The sequence below is a fragment of the Lepus europaeus genome, chromosome 2, assembly GCF_033115175.1.
Source record: "Lepus europaeus isolate LE1 chromosome 2, mLepTim1.pri, whole genome shotgun sequence".
Taxonomy (NCBI): Eukaryota; Metazoa; Chordata; class Mammalia; order Lagomorpha; family Leporidae; genus Lepus; species Lepus europaeus.
The window spans coordinates 146,113,136-146,131,696 of NC_084828.1; positions in this window are offsets into that span (position 1 = coordinate 146,113,136).

The following is an 18,561-nucleotide window of genomic DNA, read 5'->3' on the forward strand; positions in this document are numbered from 1 at the left end:
CCTTTACATTCTGGGATGCCTGAGATCTGGACCTCCTAGTTTGATGGTCCAAATGCTCTCTCCCCCTATTTGAAACCATCCGAATGTCTGTTTTTGAACCTGAACACCGGTTTTGAAGATGCTTTAAAGGCTACTGGCATATCGTGGATTCTCAAGAGTTGTTTTTGAGCTAATGAATGAGCACAATAAGCCACTCCGGTGGCTGTTCATGCCTCCCCCCATGCTACATCAATTCCTCAATCTGTAAAGTTGTGAACTGTTAAAAACAATAACCACGGCTGCCAGTGGATAGCAGGTGCACTATCGTCATCCAAGCTCTTAGCCCACATTGGTTTGCTGAGTGCCGACTTTCACCAGACACTGTTGTAGGCACCGAGGTTAGTACAAGCAGATGGAATCTTGTTCCCCTTACCCAATTTTGGTTTGGAGAGATGGGTGATGTACACACATTCAGATAAGTAGTGAATCATCAGATTGTCACAAATGAGTGAAGAAAAGTAAAGAGGAATACACAGAGATAGGGAGATTTTACAGCATTCTTAGGCTATTTTTTGTGGCTGACCTATTTTTCAGCTCTGAATTGCTTCTCTGGGAAGCTATACAATTTGCAGAGGCTCAGAGCAAAGAAATAGTGCCCAACCCAGCACTTTTGTGGTAACAGGTGGTTAGTCAGGAGTTGTTTGAGATCCATCTTGTGTGCAGGTGCAGATGGACCCATCCTGGGCCAGAATCCGCACTCTCCTAGCTGTGGGACCCTCCAACTCCAGGTGTCTTGGACAAGGCTTGAGGAGCATTATCCCCTGAACTTCGCGAAGATGAGTGACGAGTTGGTGGAGGATGCTGAGTTCCTCCGTGGGCTCTTCCCAGCACTGATGGCCGAATAGCCCAGGTGGTGTGCAGGGACAGGCACTGGGCCCAGGAAGTGTGCAGACAGAGCAAAGAGGATGTCAGCATGAGCCTGCAGTCGGGCTGCCATGGCCACAAGTCCAGGAGTGCTCAGGGACCTCCGCTTCTTCCAGAGTCCAGGCCGGGGGCACCGCGACTGACCACGCTCTGGGCCACTACTCCAGGAAGCACTACCCTAAGTGAAGTGACTTCCCATAGTGGTTGTCATGGTGACTTTTTATTGTTCTTGGAGTCGCCTTTATTTTCCCTTTTCAAATTTCATTTGGTCTTCCTAATACCTTCTGGAAAAATGATTTATCACTACCTTCAAAACAAGCATCCTTTTCATACTGGAAACTCTGAAGTGGTGCCCCTCTAGCCCCGGGATGAAGTTCAGGTGCTCAGCTCAGCTCTCACAGCCTCCCAGCCCGCAGCCTCCCAAGCTGCGACGCCTCGTGTGGGTGGGAGGTGGGTGGGAGGTGGGTGGGCGGGTGGGCCCTCCCTGCCCCTGCTGCCCTGGACTCTGAAGGGGACCCAATCTCCTGTGCTCCTGGATTACTCTAAAGGACATCCTGCGCCTCTGTCCTTCTCCTGATGGTCTTTCCAAGTGGAATGTCCTCCCCTCCCCACTTCCTGTTCACTCGTAAGCTCCGGCAAAGCCCTTAGACTCAGCTCAGGTACTGCTTCCTCCAAGCCTGGACTTCAGCACCTTGGACATCTCTCGACCCGTGCTCTTGGGGCAGGACTGGTGGGTTTCCATCGTCGTTAACAGGGTCCATGTCTCATTCAGTTTGCATGTGCATCACCTGGTACCATCCCAGGCACAGAGCTGACACTCAGGAAAGGGTTCTTAAAGTAAATCAAGCTGAAGATGGGAGCAGGGAGTGGCTGCCAATCCCACTTCGCTCTTGAAGAGATGAGGCTATCCAGGGAGAGCTGGGGCTGGGGCTCTATCAGAGTGCAAGGCGGCGGGCACTCAATCTACCTTGTCTGGCTGGACCAATTTCCTGGATGATTGCAAAGCACCGTGAACACTCCGAGCTCAGCCATCTCCACTCCCGGGCAACATTTTTGTTCAAAATGTTTCTGATTTGCAACTGATGGCTTTGGTGTCTTTTACAGTTATCAGATGGCCTAGTTTTGTTGGCAAGGCTTATTCTTTTTGTGAACATTTCTTTTTCACTCTCAGGTTAAATAAGATTTGACTGTTATCCCCAAAGGAACTCTGATTTCAGATCCTTAGTTGAGCAGGATTTTGGTTTGAGTTTGGGTTCTACTCATCTCTTTGATTAAAGGCTTATCTTCTTCTAAATAACATGTCTTAATAGTTCCTCCTTCCCTTTCCAGACCTTCTAAATTTAGATAAATGAGACCAATTATTGCTTCCAGAATGTTCAGTTTCAACTGTGGTCCTAGAATTTGGTCTCTAAGGGACGCTGATTTCCTTCCTGTGGGACCCTTTACGTTTCTGTAGTTTCCCAGTTGATGTCTTTGCTGGAGGGGAGGTGGCCGTGGGTGGGGCCTGCTGGCTGTTTGCTCACCAAGAGCTGCAGGCCTGGCTTTGGCCTCCTGGAAGCCCAGGTATGACCGGCAGAGGCCTTGCCAGTAACAGGCAGAGAGATGTCCTGCCACAAGGCAGTTAGCTGGTGCATGAGCGTGCCCTGGGGAGGGCTGTGTGTGTAGACACCCAGGGAAGAGAGAGGGAGCTCTGGAACACACTTGGTGACATGAAACCTGCAAGGGCAAGGGGTTTCTTCGTCCCCTTCTGCTTTGTCACCTTCTGAGATGACCTTGAATCTGTGATGGCGAGAAGTGGAGCAGTCACACATCACTTCCCTGTACCTGTATTAACATCTTCTGTAGGTCAGGCTTTGAGCTACCCTGGAGAAACGGGGTGAGCAGAAAGACTTGACCTTGAAGTCGGGCAGAAGAGGCACAAAGCGTGTTCCCAGCTGGGCCTCCGAGCTTGGGAGCGAATGGCTTATGATACCGTAAGAGTTAGAGGTGGGCGAGTCCGAGGCCTTGTGTCCCTAGATGCCTGCTTGCCTCTCTCCACTGAGTTTCCAAGCCCTGCCAGCCCTCTCTAATCATGTGCCCTCTCTCCAAGACCCTCCCCACCAAGGTGCAGCTGCAGCTCGGAATCCCCTGGGCCTCAGCATTCACAGTCTATTTCGAGCACGCACAGTCAGCCTGAGATACGGGCCCTAGTCCGAGGCTTAGTGAATCTGGGATTGTTCAGCTCTAGGGCTGAACGATCCATGCTTGGTGCCTGGCTTAGGAGCACTAGGTAAGCAGATTTAGAAAACAAGTGATTTTTCTCCCAGCTACAAACAGAATAATGGGAAGTTTGCAAACAGTGTCAGCTGATTCCAGCGTAAGCGTCAGATAGCTGTGCTCAGAGTTCTCAGCTGGGATCCTTGCACTGGCCCCAGCCTTGGAGAGTTCTTGCATCTGCAATGGAATGTTTTGGTGTGTGCAATGTTCTCCGAGACAGGAATCTGGATTCCTGGCAGGGTGCCATGTCTGGAGTCCAGGGGACTCCAGGGGACTTGATTCCTTACCTTGGTTTCTCTCTTCACCAGCTGGGGCCAGGGATTCGTCTGGGTTTTGTCAACATCTGCAACTGAGTAAACTGACAGTGCTTTCCTACCTTGAAAATGCAAGTGGTGAGGCTGGCGCTGTGGCACAGTGGGTTAAAGCCCTGGCCTGAAGCGCTGACATCCCTTATGGGCATTGGTTCTAGTCCCGGTTGCCCCTCTTCTGATCCAGCTCTCTGCTATGGCCTGGGATAATAGTAGAAGATGGCCCAAGTCCTTGGGTCCCTGCACCCACATGGGAGACCCAGAAGAACTTCCTGGCTCCTGGCTTCGGATCGGCACAGTTGTGGCCGTTGTGGCTAATTGGGGAGTGAACCAGCGATGGAAGACTTGTCTGTCTCTACCTCTCTCTGTAACTCTGTCTTTCAAATAAATAAAATAGCCGGTGCCGTGGCTTAACAGGCTAATCCTCCATCTAGCAGCACTGGCACACCAGGTTCTAGTCCCGGTCAGGGTGCCGGATTCTGTCCCGGTTGCCCCTCTTCCAGGCCAGCTCTCTGCTGTGGCCCGGGAGGGCAGTGGAGGATGGCCCAAGTGCTTGGGCCCTGCACCCCATGGGAGACCAGGATAAGCACCTGGCTCCTGGCTTCGGATCAGTGCAGTGTGCCTGCCGTGGCGGCCATTGGAGGGTGAACCAACGGCAAAGGAAGACCTTTCTCTCTGTCTCTCTCTCACTGTCCACTCTGCCTGTCAAAAATAAAAAAAAATAAAAAAATAAATAAAATAAATCTTTAAAAAAAATGCAAGGGCTATTATGAGGCTACAATGAGAAAGCATGGGTGCACTGTGTGGTTTGCAAACCAAATGCTACCATACGATGACCATGCAGTTCCTACCCACCCCTGCAACCCACCCTGGCTTCTCCTCTTCCCCTTCTCAATCCTTCCCCCATGCTGGCTAACTTCCAGCTGTTCTTTAAGACCCAGTTCTAGGAGCCTGCCCCAGTGCCTGCCTGTCTTCAGGGTGCCCCTTCTTTGTGTGCCCACCGTCACTCTCTCTCTGACCTGCCCTCTCTCCCCACACGGGCACGGCCCCTGAGGACACGGTTGTGGATCTGGTTGTTTTCTCTGCCTGTCACAGTGTACTTTTAATATAATTTTGTTCAACTGATACCATGTTAGTTAATTTATTTTTAAATTGTGCTTTAATGAGCTAGCTCCTGATCATTTTTATCTATTCATCAAAGGCAGACTTAGCTCCTTTTACTGTGTATAAATGAAAGTGATAAAATGGAATCCTTTAAGAGCATCTTACTCCTGTCTATTAAGTTGGCTTTCCAGCAAATTAGTCTGAATTAATGAGGGCTCACCTCCCTGGGCTGCAGTGTCAGGCCAGGCTCTGTGACCATCCTGACTGCGGTCTCGCCCCGACCCAGAGAGCAGCGAAACTTCCCGAGCCTGCTGCCGGTGACACACAGTGGCCCAAGTGCAGAGAATTGGGCCTGCCCTCAGCACGCCACGTGGCTGGGGCAGCAGGCTGGCCCCCGGGGCGCCTCTCTTGGCTTCTTTCACAGGTGGTGTGGTCTTCTAATTGTCCTCCACCAGTGTTCTTTGTCACCTGCTGGGAATTCACGCAGCTTGGTCTCTAAAGTACTCCTTCCTGACCCCTCCTGGGTGGGTTCTCCGGTTCCCAATCCAGGGAGCACCCACAGCTTCCTTCCATCTGCCCTGTGGCTGGAGGGGCAAGAGGAACAGCGTGCTTCCCGCCAGCCCTAGCTCCACCAATGCTAGACTCGAGTGGATGAAGGTGACGTCACTGAGCGGAAGTGATGACAAGGACGAGGCTAATTTTCCACTTCACCCCTGGCAAGCAGATCTGATAGCACTCATGCGGGTCTTTCATGCAGTAGTGTCGTTTAAGAAGATTCCAGAGAAATTTATCACTAATTGATTTTTGACTGGTGGAGAGAGATATCTGAGAGATGAGATGTTCGCTGCTGCCTGGCCTCCCTCCCCCACAAGCTTCTGATTTCCTTTATTCCTTTCCCGTGGAAAATCAATAGCAGCTTCTCGAATTGGCATCGCAGACGGCGAGGCCCACGGAAAGGCTGGCGTTTCACTGGGATGTGTCTGCTTTCGGCTTCAGTTTGCCTTTGTTTGGGCCCTGCCTGGGAGTTCTTGGTGAAAGTTGTAGGTTCCCACGGTAGAGCTGGAAGATTTCTTTTGTGAGTCAAGAAAGAGGTAATGAGCAGGAGAGACAGGCTTGGGCAGCAGGTCAGCTGTCCTCCCAAGTGGCAGTTCTGCAGTGGGGACACAGGGACACAGCCCTCCCTCTTTCTCCAGGGACTTCCCAAACCTTCTGCCTCCTCCCGCCACATGCATGCTCTATGTACACACATACGTGTTCTTTGATGGGTCCACTGACATTTTCTCGCCCTTTTATAAACTAGAAATGAAAGCATTTTAAGTGAAAACTTGCTTTAAAAATGTTGTCCTGGGGCTGGTGTTGTGGAGCAACAGGTAAAGCCGCAGCCTGCGACACTGGCATCCTATTTAGGAGCCCCCAGTTTGAGTCCTGGCTCTTCCACTTGTGATCAGCTCCCTGCCAATGCACCTGGGAAAGTAGTGGAAGATGGCCGGAATGCTGGGACCCCTGCCATCCATTTGGGAGAAATGGATGGAGTTCTAGACTTCTGGCCTTGGAGCACTGTGGCCATTTGGAGAGGGAACCAGTGGATTGGAAGAGTGCTTGCTCTCTTTCTCCCTCTCTCTGTGATTCTGCCTTTCAAATAAATAAACACATCTTTCGAAAAGAAGTTACAGTTACTGTTATTCCAAGGCAAAACTGAGTGCACTGCAAAGCCAGCCCTGAAGCCCCCAGCCCTTCCTCACCCAGGTTGCCATGTTCCCACCCCTCCTCTTTAGAATTCTGAGGCCGCTGCTCCTGAGAGGGGCTCCTGGCCTAGCCAGAGAGCTTCTTGGCGTCTCCCTTGGCAGCTGATGCAGCCCCTCAGTTGTCCCTGAATTTAAAGGAATGATGAGGATCCATAGGGTTCCAGATGGTCTAGAATAAAGGATTTGCCTCCAAAGATGGCTTGCAAGTGCGTTAGGGCAGAGGGACTCAACTGGAGATGTCTCCCATTGATCCACTTAGTAGTGTGCCGGGCCTTCGGCTGCATTCTGGTGATGCCACAGGAACCAAGTTTGCCCTCTGGGAGCTCACAGGCCTTGAGATGGAAGGACCATGATGAGGAGGCTCAGAGTGCTTTGAAATCCTTGAAAGCAGGTGCCTGTTTCAAACTTGGAGAGCCCTGGCAGAGTTTCTGAGAAGGGCTTGTCTGGGCTGATCTTGGAAGGTGGACTTTAGCCCAGAGACCCTCCTGCACCCCCTAGTGGCTTCCACCCTGGCTGTGATACGGAGCAATCCTACTGGATCACATCAGAGCTATCTGATGCAGGATTTTTCTGCCCATATTTAATTCTGCTCTGCCCCCACCTCCCTTACAAACTCTCATCCTGGCTTTTAGAGACTAACCTGATGGCTGTCAGCATGGCGTTGATGATAACGACAACTCCAAAGTTCATACGAGGATTATTACTTCCACTGAAAAATTTCTTTTTCTTTTTTTTTGACAGGCAGAGTTAGACAGTGAGAGAGAGAGACACACACAGAGAAAGGTCTTCCTTTTTCCGTTGGTTTGCCCCCCAAATGGCTGCTATGGCTGGTGCGTTGCAGCCGACGTGCTGTGCCGATCCGAAGCCAGGAGCCTCCTCCTGGTCTCCCATGTGGGTACAGGGCCCAAGCACTTGGGCCATCCTCCACTGCACTCCCGGGCCACAGCAGAGAGCTGGCCTGGAAGAGGAGCAACCAGGACAGAATCCGGCACCCCAACTGGGACTAGAACCCAGGGTGCCGGCGCCTTGGGTGGAGGATTAGCCTAGTGAGCCATGGCGCTGGCTGAAAAATTTCTTAAAAAGAGTAATACAAGAGGAAGTGGGGACTGCAGGCCCACAGTTGGGTGCATGCTCTGACTCAGAGCAACTGACTCTGGCTCCTGGAAGGAGAACTTTCCTGGGTGGCTTTGGTGTTAGAACCCCCTTGGGAGCCTGGCCAGGGTGTGTGGGTGTACATAGGGGGCACCATCTGATTTATGAAGACCTAGTTTTGCTAAGGTGACACTGACAGAGCCAGGAACACTGCATTCAATATCTTCCAATGACTGTTTCAGCCAAGGTCTTGTCCCTTTGGTTCCGCCTCTGTAAATTCCAAGAGTTGAAAACGAGCTGTGAGAGTTGCTGCAGTTCCATCATTCTAGGAACATCTGTATTGGGTTTTCCACCTGTTCCTTTTTCAGGACAACTTATGGAAACCCATGAACACCTCGGTAGGAAGTGTGCTCTATTAACTCTACCCGTATCTTTTTACTAATTTTGTTTAATAACATTAGCAACTATAATATTAATAACACCCTGCAGATTTGTGAGATTTTCCAGTTTATGATGTTTTTATGCCCATGGTCACTCTGGATTTCCAGGTCACCTCCACAAGGAGGCAGCCCTTGAGCACGTGTGATGCACAGCCCCGCAGATACTGTTGTAATTTCAACGTGTCAGATGAGACATCTGAGACTCGGAGGGCTAAAGTATCCTGTTGGACATCTTCCAGCCAGCATCTGGGTTTGGAGAGCAGGATCATTCCACAGCACTAAAATGCCCACTTTGCAACATCCCTGAGCCTCTTTGCACCTGCTGTGCAATGACAAAGGAGATGGTGGGACTGCTGGACTTTTAGTGCTGAACGCCCCGCACTGCCAGGTTCCTCTGTGGTTGGCCCATGAGGCACAGTGACCTAGGAGAGCTGGATGAAGCTGGAGGTCAGGGGATGATGGCAGGTAGCTAAGTGCCTGGGCCGGGGAGATGGCCCAGAAGGAAGAAATGAAAACAGCTGGGGCCGGTGCTCTGGCACAGTGAGTGGAGCCTTTGCTTGTGACTCAGGCATCCCATATCAGGATGCTGGTTGGAGTCCAGGCCACTCTGAGGCTCCTACTAATGTATCTGGGATAGCAGTGGAGAATGGCCTAAGTGGCTGGGTCCCTGCCACCCATGTGGGAGACCTGGATGAAGTTTTTATTTTTAAGATTTATTTTATTTATTTGAAAGAGTTACAAAGAGAGAGAGGGAGAGAGAGAGATCCTCCATTCTGCTGGTTCACTCCCCAAATGACTACAACAGCCAGAGTTGAGCTGATCTGAAGCCAGGAGCCTCTTCTGGGTCTCCCACATGGGTGCAGGAGCCCAAGGAGTTGAGCCATCCTCCACTGCTTTCCCTGGCCACATCGGAATTCTGGGCTGGAAGTGGAGCAGCCAGGACTCAAACCAGTGCCCACATGGGATGCTGGTGCTGTGGGCTGGGACTTTAATCTGCTGTGCCATGGCATCAGCCCCCTGAATAAAGTTTTGGGCACCTGACTTTGGCCTGGCCCAGCCCCAGGCTTTGTGTGGCCATTTGTGGAATTTGTGGAGTGAACTAGCAGATGGAAGATCTCTCTCTCTCTTTCTCTCTCTCTCTTTCTGTCTCCCCTCTCTCTTCCCCTTTCTCTATTACTCTGCCTTTCAAAGAAATAAAAACCAAACATGAAAATAGTTCAGTCATCTGGTGATGAACAGTATAAGAACTGGGTCTTTTAGAGTAACTGCAGAGAGGTCTCACCAGTGGAGAGCTTTAAATGCTCTCCACTTTAAACCTTATGCAGTCACAGGAAGAGGGAAGGAGAAGCGAATGCCACCTGTTAACCACATGACAAAGCGAAGGGCAGCTCGCCTCAGTGTCTGGCTGTTTGGAAGGTGGAGGCAGGCTCCTGTCGGATTTCCCTTCAGGTGCACACAGAGGACTCCGGCAAATTGGAGCTTTGCTGATGGCAGGAGTTTATTCGGCCTCTAGGGGGGACTTCTTGGATATGAGCGATTGTGAATGCTGAAATAGACGTGGGCGAGCTGCTTGCAGACAACAGGACATTGATTGGTCAAGTCTCTTAGGCACCCCGCGTGCTGAGAAACCCTGTCCAAGGTTCCAAAATTGCTTCTATGCCCTGTCTGCACCTCCTACAGAGGGAAGCCAGAAATGAGCTTCCCAAGGCTGCCTTGCAGAGGGTGTAAGCCTAAGACTCTCCCAAGCAGAGGCACCTGTGTCAGGCTTCAGTTAGGAAGCCAGGGATGCCGGGAAGCTGTGCCCAGAGCACCCATTCTGGCCAGGAAAGTGGCAGAGACATTCAGCGCCCAGAGGCAGCCAGGCAGAGTTGCTGTGGAGACACTCAGTGTGTAGTAGTGTTGGTGAGCCCTGTGGTCTCTGTCGGTGGGGGGCTGGTGGGGACCTCACAGAAGGGATGTGCAGGGTGGTGTGATGTGTCTGCTCCTGCTGGCTGCAGGGCCTCCGAGATAGGCTGCCAGAGAGCTAGCAGTACGGAATATGTTTCTTCGCAGCCTTTTGTCTGCAACTAAGAACCTTGACTGGCACAACAGGTAACTGGAAAGCTTATACAATCTCCTGAGGCTTTTAAAAATAGGAAGCGTACTCGGCTGTCATTGGGCATGATCAGAGCATGGACCAGTCAGAGCTGTTGGTGGCAAACCGCAGGAACAGCCCTGTGTGTTTTAAGCAGAGAATGAATGTGGCAGAAGCTCAGATTCAATGGGTTGTTGGAGAACCAGCTTGAAATGAGGGCAGGAACTGAGAGCTTGAGTCCAGAACTGGGCAACTGGGCCAGGAAGTTGCTCTGACTGCTCCAGGATGCCCCTTGACCTGCTACTAGTTATGCTATGCTTTTGAAAGCCAAGGATGAACCTGGTGTCCTAGGGCCTGCATTCCACTTCCATGGGCGAGGGTACAATGGGATGGGGTCCATCTCTCTGAACTTGCCAGGAGTAGACAGACAGGATCCCACCTGCCCCACCTTGGGCTTTGGAGGTGAGAGGCTTGGCATGGCACCCCACAGGTGCTATGCAGGGAGCAGCATTGCTTCCAAGAGAAGGGGACTTAGACACAGCAGTAATAGATGTTCATAGCAGGGCTGCTGGGCAAAGTAGCTGTTGCAGCCTTGTTGACCCTGCCATGGCCACATCTGAATGTGTCCTTGGGCTTGGAACATCTTACATGGAGGTCAGGAGCCCACACAACCTGTGCTGGGCCCGATTGTCTTGGTTGGGAGCATCTTCCCTCACGCTGGGTTTGATGTACGCTTCCTTGTTTTGTTTAGGTGTGGGTGCCATATGGCATCTGGCCATCAGTTGCTATAGCTGTTTGGAAGCAGGTGCTTTGTTTGCTGTACAGGAGGGGTGTGTGCAGCTGCTTGGCTGGCTCTGCTTGCCATCAGAGGGCAGCGTTCACGGCTGGAGCTGGACTTGCGCCCTCCTCTGGGTGAGTTAAGTGGCAGAATTCACCAAACTCCCCACTTCCTTGTTGGCTGTCTGCTGGGGACTGTTCTCAGCAACCGGGGGGGGGGGGGGGGGGCTGCTCTCAGGTCCTTGCTCCAGGGCCCCCTCCATCTCAACAAGGGAGACCCTCCCCCAGGCTCGGGCTACCTTGCACTTGAGATCTCTCTGACTTCTCGGTTTTCTTGCAATTAGGTCAGGAATAACTGGTGAATCTTTCTATTTCAAGGTCTACAAAGTAGACTGTATGTATACATCTAATTAAGGAAGGAAACTCTGTCATATTTGCCGTTCCAAGTTGTGTACATGACAGGGTATGCATGAGAGAGCCTAGGGGACATCATAGAATCCTGGCTATCCTCCACTCTCTTCTGATCCTAGCTTCCTGTTATTGTGCACCTGGGAGACAGCAGGTGATGACTCAAATACATGGGTGCCTGCCATTCACCTGGGAGACCCGGATTAAGTTCCAGACTCCTAGCTTTGGCCTGGTCCAGCACTGGCTGTTGCAGGCCTTTGGAGAGCCAATCAGCAGATGGGAGTTCTTGCTGTCTGTCTTTGTATCTTTGAAAATTATGAAGTAGATACATGAATTAGAATAAAACAAGCTATTGCTTTAGAACATGAATGAGAAGGCAATGATTCTGTGGGCCCAGTAGGAAGCTTTGGTCTGAGTCTCACAGAGAGAATGGCCATGGCCAGGTTCAGAGCCAGGGTGTCAAGACTGGGGATGGGGGGGGGCAGATGGGAATTGAAGTAGTGGTGCTGAGGTGTGTGAAGGGCAGGGCCGTTAGGGCTGACCCCCTACAACCTCCACACACAGAGCTGGAGGGAATCTCAGCCATCCCTCGGGCCAGTTCTCCCATTCCTCTGATGGGTAGGGTGAGGTCCTGAGAGAACACGCCACCCTTTCAGGATCACTTAGGGGTTGATGTTGCTGCTGGGAGGAAGATCCGGGTTCTCTACCTTCCACAGCACAGCATTTGTGAGTGAATCTGGAAACAAAACCAAATCAAACAAGGCAGCCCCAGGCGTGCAGACATTCCTGGTCAGTCTTTTTCCCCCTGTGGACACAGACCGTGGTTTCCTGAGAGGGAGCGCAGACAGAGCAAAGGTGTTTTAAGTCCCCAGCTCACTTCCTTGCAGCCCTGGCTCTTGGTTGTAGGAGAATTTCCATGGCTGAGAGGACCCACGGGCGACAAATTTGCCGAAGCAGAGACACTAGTTTGGGAAATGGCAGGACACAGCTGTGGATTTCCAAGGGGACAGATACTGAGCACGGACATCCCTCTTCTCACACATATGCACGTGCACGCACACACACACGCGCGCGCTGAGTGCACACACATGCAATGGGGATCAATCCTCACCCCCCAAAGTCCCCTGGTCTCACTGAGTGCTTATTAAATGACCCCACACAGAAAGGGAGCACACAGCCGTGTCAGTCAGTGCGTGTTACTGCCAGAGCCCTCCTCGCCGCCCGCTCTGCCTTCATTGCTTTGTGGGGCCCCTTTTATCCATGTTCGGTGGGCAAAGCCATTAATCTTCCTCTTGGCGTGGGCGCTGTGCGTGGCTGACAGCTAGGGTCCTGGCTTCCTGGGCTGCAGGGGTAGGGGGCCCTTTGGGGCCTCCTGCTGATGGAGCTTTGAGTGAAGAGCAAGAGGAGCCTTCCTGGGGAGTGGGGAGGAGGGGTGCAAACGCCTGTGCTCCCAGAAGACACTGGGGATCCGCAGAAAAGATCACCCTGTTACTGCATCATCCACGGTGCACCCTGACACCGAAACACACTGAGCCCTGTGCAGAATCACTTGATAAAGAGGCTAATGAAGTGGAAAGATGTCAGAGGAGCCACGCGGGCCAGGCTCTCGGGAATGCATCGAGATTCAACCTCCCGTTGCCATGGAAACCAGGGAGGCTTGACGCTCTTCCCCCTCTCCTTCCTTCTGGAAGGTCTCTCCTCAGTAACCTTGACCCTTTCCCATTGGCAGCCCGAGATAAGGAATTCCATTTTCCCTTATCTGGTCATGCTTGACTAGTAGACTCTGATGGGTCCGCCGTGGGGGAGGGGCGCTGGCCCGGGCTCCCGCGTGCCTTCATTCAAATGCATGAAGTGGAGGGTGGGAGGCGATAGGGAAAGAACACAGTTAATTAAGGTTGATATTGCCGAGAAGCTTGTTTTCTGAATAATAAATTCTGTGGGCTTCAAAAGCAAGTGCAATGGGAGGAGCGTGAAAAACCAGCCTCGGCTGAAGGGCAGGGGAGGACCGGTTTGGTCAGAGGGGGTGCTGGCCCAGGGGAGGGTGAGGAGGGGGCTGGAGGCGGCTAAGGGGCCCTCACTGTGCTGAGATCTTGCTCCTCAGGACAAACGCTGTGCGTGATAGCCTGTGACGCTGCTGCTGTACAAACGCCGATGCCTTGAGCAGCGAGTCGTTGGCATCCTCAGCTAATGGAGGAGGCCTTTGAAGTGATCCAGATGGGAGGGTTGGCCTTAGGTTGCTATTAAGGAGAGAGACTTTTCTTCACTTGAGGCCAGAAATGTTGCTCCTTCCGCAGTCATTGTGTTCAACACTTCACAGTCCCGGTGCCCCCTACTCTCAGAGAGTTCTGTGTGTCTTCTGGAATAAACTACTAGTTGAGATGAATAACACTGGCCTCTGGCCAGCCAAGGCTTGGTGGTGCTCCTTGGGGTGGCCATCCGTCCACTCGTGGGTCACTCACAGGTGCGTGGCCAATGGCATGGGGGCACTAATCGCACCCCCTGACCCTCTCTTCAATAGTAGTTATGGGCTAGGCTAAGTTCCTAGAGAAGGAAACAGGAGTGTCAGGATCCCCCTACACTTTTTGTTAAGCAAAGGGGCACAAACAGGGCAGAAGGGGCGTTTCCCTTGTGGCCGGCGATTTCCTGTGTGGGATTCAGCAGGAAAGGACCACCCACAGAGATCATGGACACCCAGGATGGCATGAACTGCAGCTCCACAGCAGTGTGAGGAAATTCTGGAATGAAAAGGAGACTTCCCAGCGTCTATTAATAAGTGAAAAGGAGGAAATCAAGAACACAGCTTCACATTTGCTCACATTTCCATAAAGAGACTTTGGTAGTCTGCACAATAAGTGAAATAAAAAAATCAGTAAATGACCCGGGGAGGGATGGGGTGAGAAGTAGACTGAGAGGCAGATTTTGTATATTAATTTTTTAATTTAATGTTGAACTGTGTACATTTATTACCTGTCTGAGAGTTAAATGCATTCTAAAAATGCTAAGTTAAAATTACAAAGTGGAGATTAGAATTACACAAAACAAGAACTCAGCAAAATCTCTTTAGAGATCCTTTGCCCGTACTCAGACCTTGGGAATCCTTTCTCCCTTTCCTCTCTTGTTCCCGCCAGTCTTCCCCTCCCTTCCTGTCTTGTTAGAGAAGCTGTAAGATGACTTCGGGGAGAAAAAGTGCATGTAATGCAAAACAGATTTCTCAAAGTTTTCTAGCTTCACTTCTAGCATGAGTAACGGACGGGGGTCAACAAATCCTCCCCTCCCCCAAGAAACTATAAATCTGAGTAAAACTATCAAAAACAACCATTTTAGCTACTGGAAATTGACCAAAGCATTTATCCATTAAGAAAAAAAAAGCCCTGTCAATTGGCCAAAAACAGCGGGAGCCTGCGGTGTTCTTGGCTGGGGCTGCTCCCCACCGTCTGCAGCTCTCTACCAAAGCTAGAGCTCATCCAGGCTAGGGAGGGGAGGGCCAGGAGCATCCGGGGTTTCATTGCCACTTCCAGGGGAGTTTCACATTGTCAATTACCGTGGTGATCCCAGTGGAAAGCAAACAGGGAGAGCTGGTGGCTTTGATAGTCTAGCATGGTGGCATCATGCAATGAACTAACTAGAAATTTAATTTAAAATTTTTTGTATTTAAAATTTCTTAACAGACATGTGACAATTATACATGTTTAAGGGGCACTATGTGATATTGGTTTTTTTTTTGACAGGCAGAGTGGACAGTGAGAGAGAGAGACAGAGAGAAAGGTCTTCCTTTACCATTGGTTCACCCTCCAATGGCCACTGCGGCCGGCGCACTGCGTTGATCTGAAGCCAGGAGCCAGGTGCTTCTCCTGGTCTCCCATGCAGGTGCAGGGCCCAAGCACTTGGGCCATCCTCCACTGCACTTCCGGGCCACAGCAGAGAGCTGGACTGGAAGAGGAGCAACCAGGACAGAATCCAGCTCCCTGACCAGGACTAGAACCCGGTGTGCCGGCGCTGCAGGCGGATGATTAGCCTAGTGAGCCACGGCACCAGCACACTATGCGATTTTGTATTACATGTATACATTTGTGTAATATCCAATCAGGGTAAATATACTTATCCTTTAGTGCATTTAACATTTCTTTATAGTAAAAACAACTGAAATCCGATCTTCTAGTTTTTTTTTTTTTAAGATTTTTTTTTTTTTTTATTTGAGAGAGTTACAGACAGCTAGGGGGAGAGACAGAAAGGTCTTCCTTCCATTGGTTCACTCCCCAAATGGCTGACAGCCAGAGCTGACCGATCCGAAGCCAGGAGCCAGGAACTTCTTCCAGGTCTCCCACATGGGTTCAGGGGCCCAAATATTTGGGCCATCTTCTACTGCTTTCCCAGGCCATAGCAGAGAGCTGGACTGGAATTGGAGCAGCTGGAACTAGAACCAGCATCCATATGGGATGCCGGTGCCGCAGGCAGAGGATTAACCTAGTGCGCCACGGTGCCAGCCCCATCTGGATTTTTAAATAGAGAAATATACAATACATTGACATTACCAATAGTCAGCAACAGAACTCCAGCCTTTCTTGCTGTAATCTCGTACTTGTCAATAAACATTTCCCCATCTTTCCACTTTCCTCCCAGCCAGTGGGAAGCACTATTATATATAATATTATATAGTAATATATAGTAATATATAATATTATATAACATATAATATATATCATGTGATATATTATATATCATATAATATATAATATAATTCATAATATTATATATTATATATAATGTATATATTAAAGACTTATTTATTTTATTTGAAAGGCAGAGTTAGAGAGAGGCAGAGGCAGAAACATAGAGAGACAGAGAGAGAGGTCTTCCATCTGCTGGTTCACTCCCTAAATGGCTGCAATGGCTGGAGCTGCACCAATCTGAAGCCAGGAGCCAGGAGCTTCTTCCATGTCTCCCACGTGGGTGCAGGGGCCCAAGCACTTGGGCCATCTTCTGCTGCTTTCCAGGCCATAGGAGAGCTGGATTGGAAGAGGAACAGCCAGGACTTGAACCAGAGCCCATATGGAATGTCAGGGCTGCAGGTGGTGGCTTTACTCACCACGCCACAACACCAGCCCCAGCATCATTATATTTTTACTTTCTATGAAATCACCTATTGTTTTAGACTCCACATATGAGTGAGGGTATATGAAACTTGCCTTTCTGTTTGGTTTATTTCATTTAACATAATGACCGCCAGTTCTTTCTATGTTATTGCAAATGATGAGATGTGGCAGAGTAATATTCCATCATCTATCCGTACCACACTTTATTTATCCATCAGTGGAGGGACAGTAGGGTTGTTTCCATTTCTTGGCTGTTGTGACTAGCACTGCAATAAACATGGACATGCAGATGTCTCTTTGACAGGTGGGTGTCATTTTCCTTGGATGTATACCCAGGAACAGGAGGGCTGGATCCCTTAGAAGTTCTAGTTTTAGGTTTTGGAGGAAACTCCATACAGTTTTTCACCATGGTTGTATTGATTTACATTCCCACCCATGGTGTGTAGGAGTTCCCTTTTCTCTATATCCTTGCCAACAGTTGTTGTCTTTTGTCTTTTTGATAACAGCCACTCTTACCATGGTGAGATGATATCTCATCGTGGTTTTGATTTGCATTTTCCTGATGATCAGTGCTATGGAGCATTTTTTTCTGGGAGTGAGATGACCACATTAGAGTTGATATCTTCTCCACACACCCCAGACTGATAGAAGGTTGAACACATAAACTGGAGTGAGCCTAAGCAACCCACACATGCCTGGCCAGTGGAGCCTGTGCTCATGCCCAGAGGAGGATATGACATGGGTCAAAAGCGCCTGGTAGAAAACCAGCCCGGATAGACCTAAAACAGCTTGGAGCTTGAATAAGCTTCCCCGTTCACACACTGATCCATCAGCAGAGTGGCAGCCTCCTTGACTCAAGGTGTTTCAGCAGTCTTGAGTTGAACATTCAGATTTCCTAATTAGAGAGAAGCACAGGAAACTAGATTTTAAAAATAAAACAAGCGAGTAGAGACATCAGCAACTGGACACTGTGGAGGAGACAGACTCCACAGACTTAGTCCGGCCAAGTTACTCAACGAACAAGCAAGCAACTCAAGATCAACAGCAACAACCCTGGCCAGGGGTGGAAAAGGATCGAATAAAGAGTTGCTAAAATATGTTATTTAAAATGTCCAGGGTTTAAAAAAAATATGAGCCATGCAAATAAGAAATTTTGACTGTCATCTAGAAAAATAAATCAGGCAATAGAAGCTATCTTTGTTGGATTTAGCAAAGACTTCAAATCAGCTATTATACATCTATTAAAATAATTAAAATAAATCACATGTAAAGAATTGAACAAAAGTAGAATAACAATAACTCAGTGAAAAGAGACTCTCAAGGAAAGGGTAGCAATTATTTAAAAAAGAAAATTCTGGAGCTGAAAACTTAAATGAAAAATTCACAGGAGAGTTTAAAGAGCAGACTTAGACAGCAGAAGAAAGAACCAGCAAATCTGAAGATAAATCCGTGGAAGCTACCCAAACTGACTAGTAGGGAGAAAAAAGTTCAGTGCAAAATTAACATAGCCTCAGAGACCAGAGGGTCAGTACCAATGTATCAACATTCACGTAATGGTCCTCAGAAAAGGAGGAAACGATGCCTAAAAAAGGCCAAAATTTGATGAAAAACATCAAACTACAGATTCAAGAAGCTCAGAAAACCCAAGCAGAATAAATACAAAGAAATCCACAACTAGATACACTTGAAAGCCCAATACAATGAGAAAATCTGGAAGAGAAAAGCAACTCCTCATATATGGGGAAAAATATGAACACTTAACAAAATTTATTTTTATTTATTTAAAAGATAGTGACACACAGAAAGAGAAGGGTGGGGGAGAGAGAGATCTTTCATCCACTGGTCACTTTTTTTTTTTTTTTTTTTTTTTGACAGGCAGAGTGGATAGTGAGAGAGAGAAACAGAGAGAAATGTCTTCCTTTACCATTGGTTCACCCTCCAATGGCCGCTGCGGCCGGCACGCTGCGGCCGGTGCACCTCGCTGATCTGAAGGCAGGAGCCAGGTGCTTCTCCTGGTCTCCCATGCGGGTGGCAGGGCCCAAGGACCTGGGCCGTCCTCCACTGCACTCCCGGGCCACAGCGAGAGCTGGCATGGAAGAGGGGCAACCGGGGAAGAATCCGGTGCCCCGACCGGGACTAGAACCCGGTGTGCTGGTGCTGCAGGCAGAGGATTAGCCTAGTGAGCAGCGGTGCTGGCCCACTGGTCACTTCTCATATCCTTGCAACAGCTGGGGCTGGACCAGGCCCCAAGCCAGGAGCCAAGAGCTCCCTCTGGGTCTCCCCTGTGGCTGGCAGGGGGCCATGTACTTGAACCATACTTGCTGCTTTGTGGGGTGTACATTAGCAGGCAGCTGGATTGGA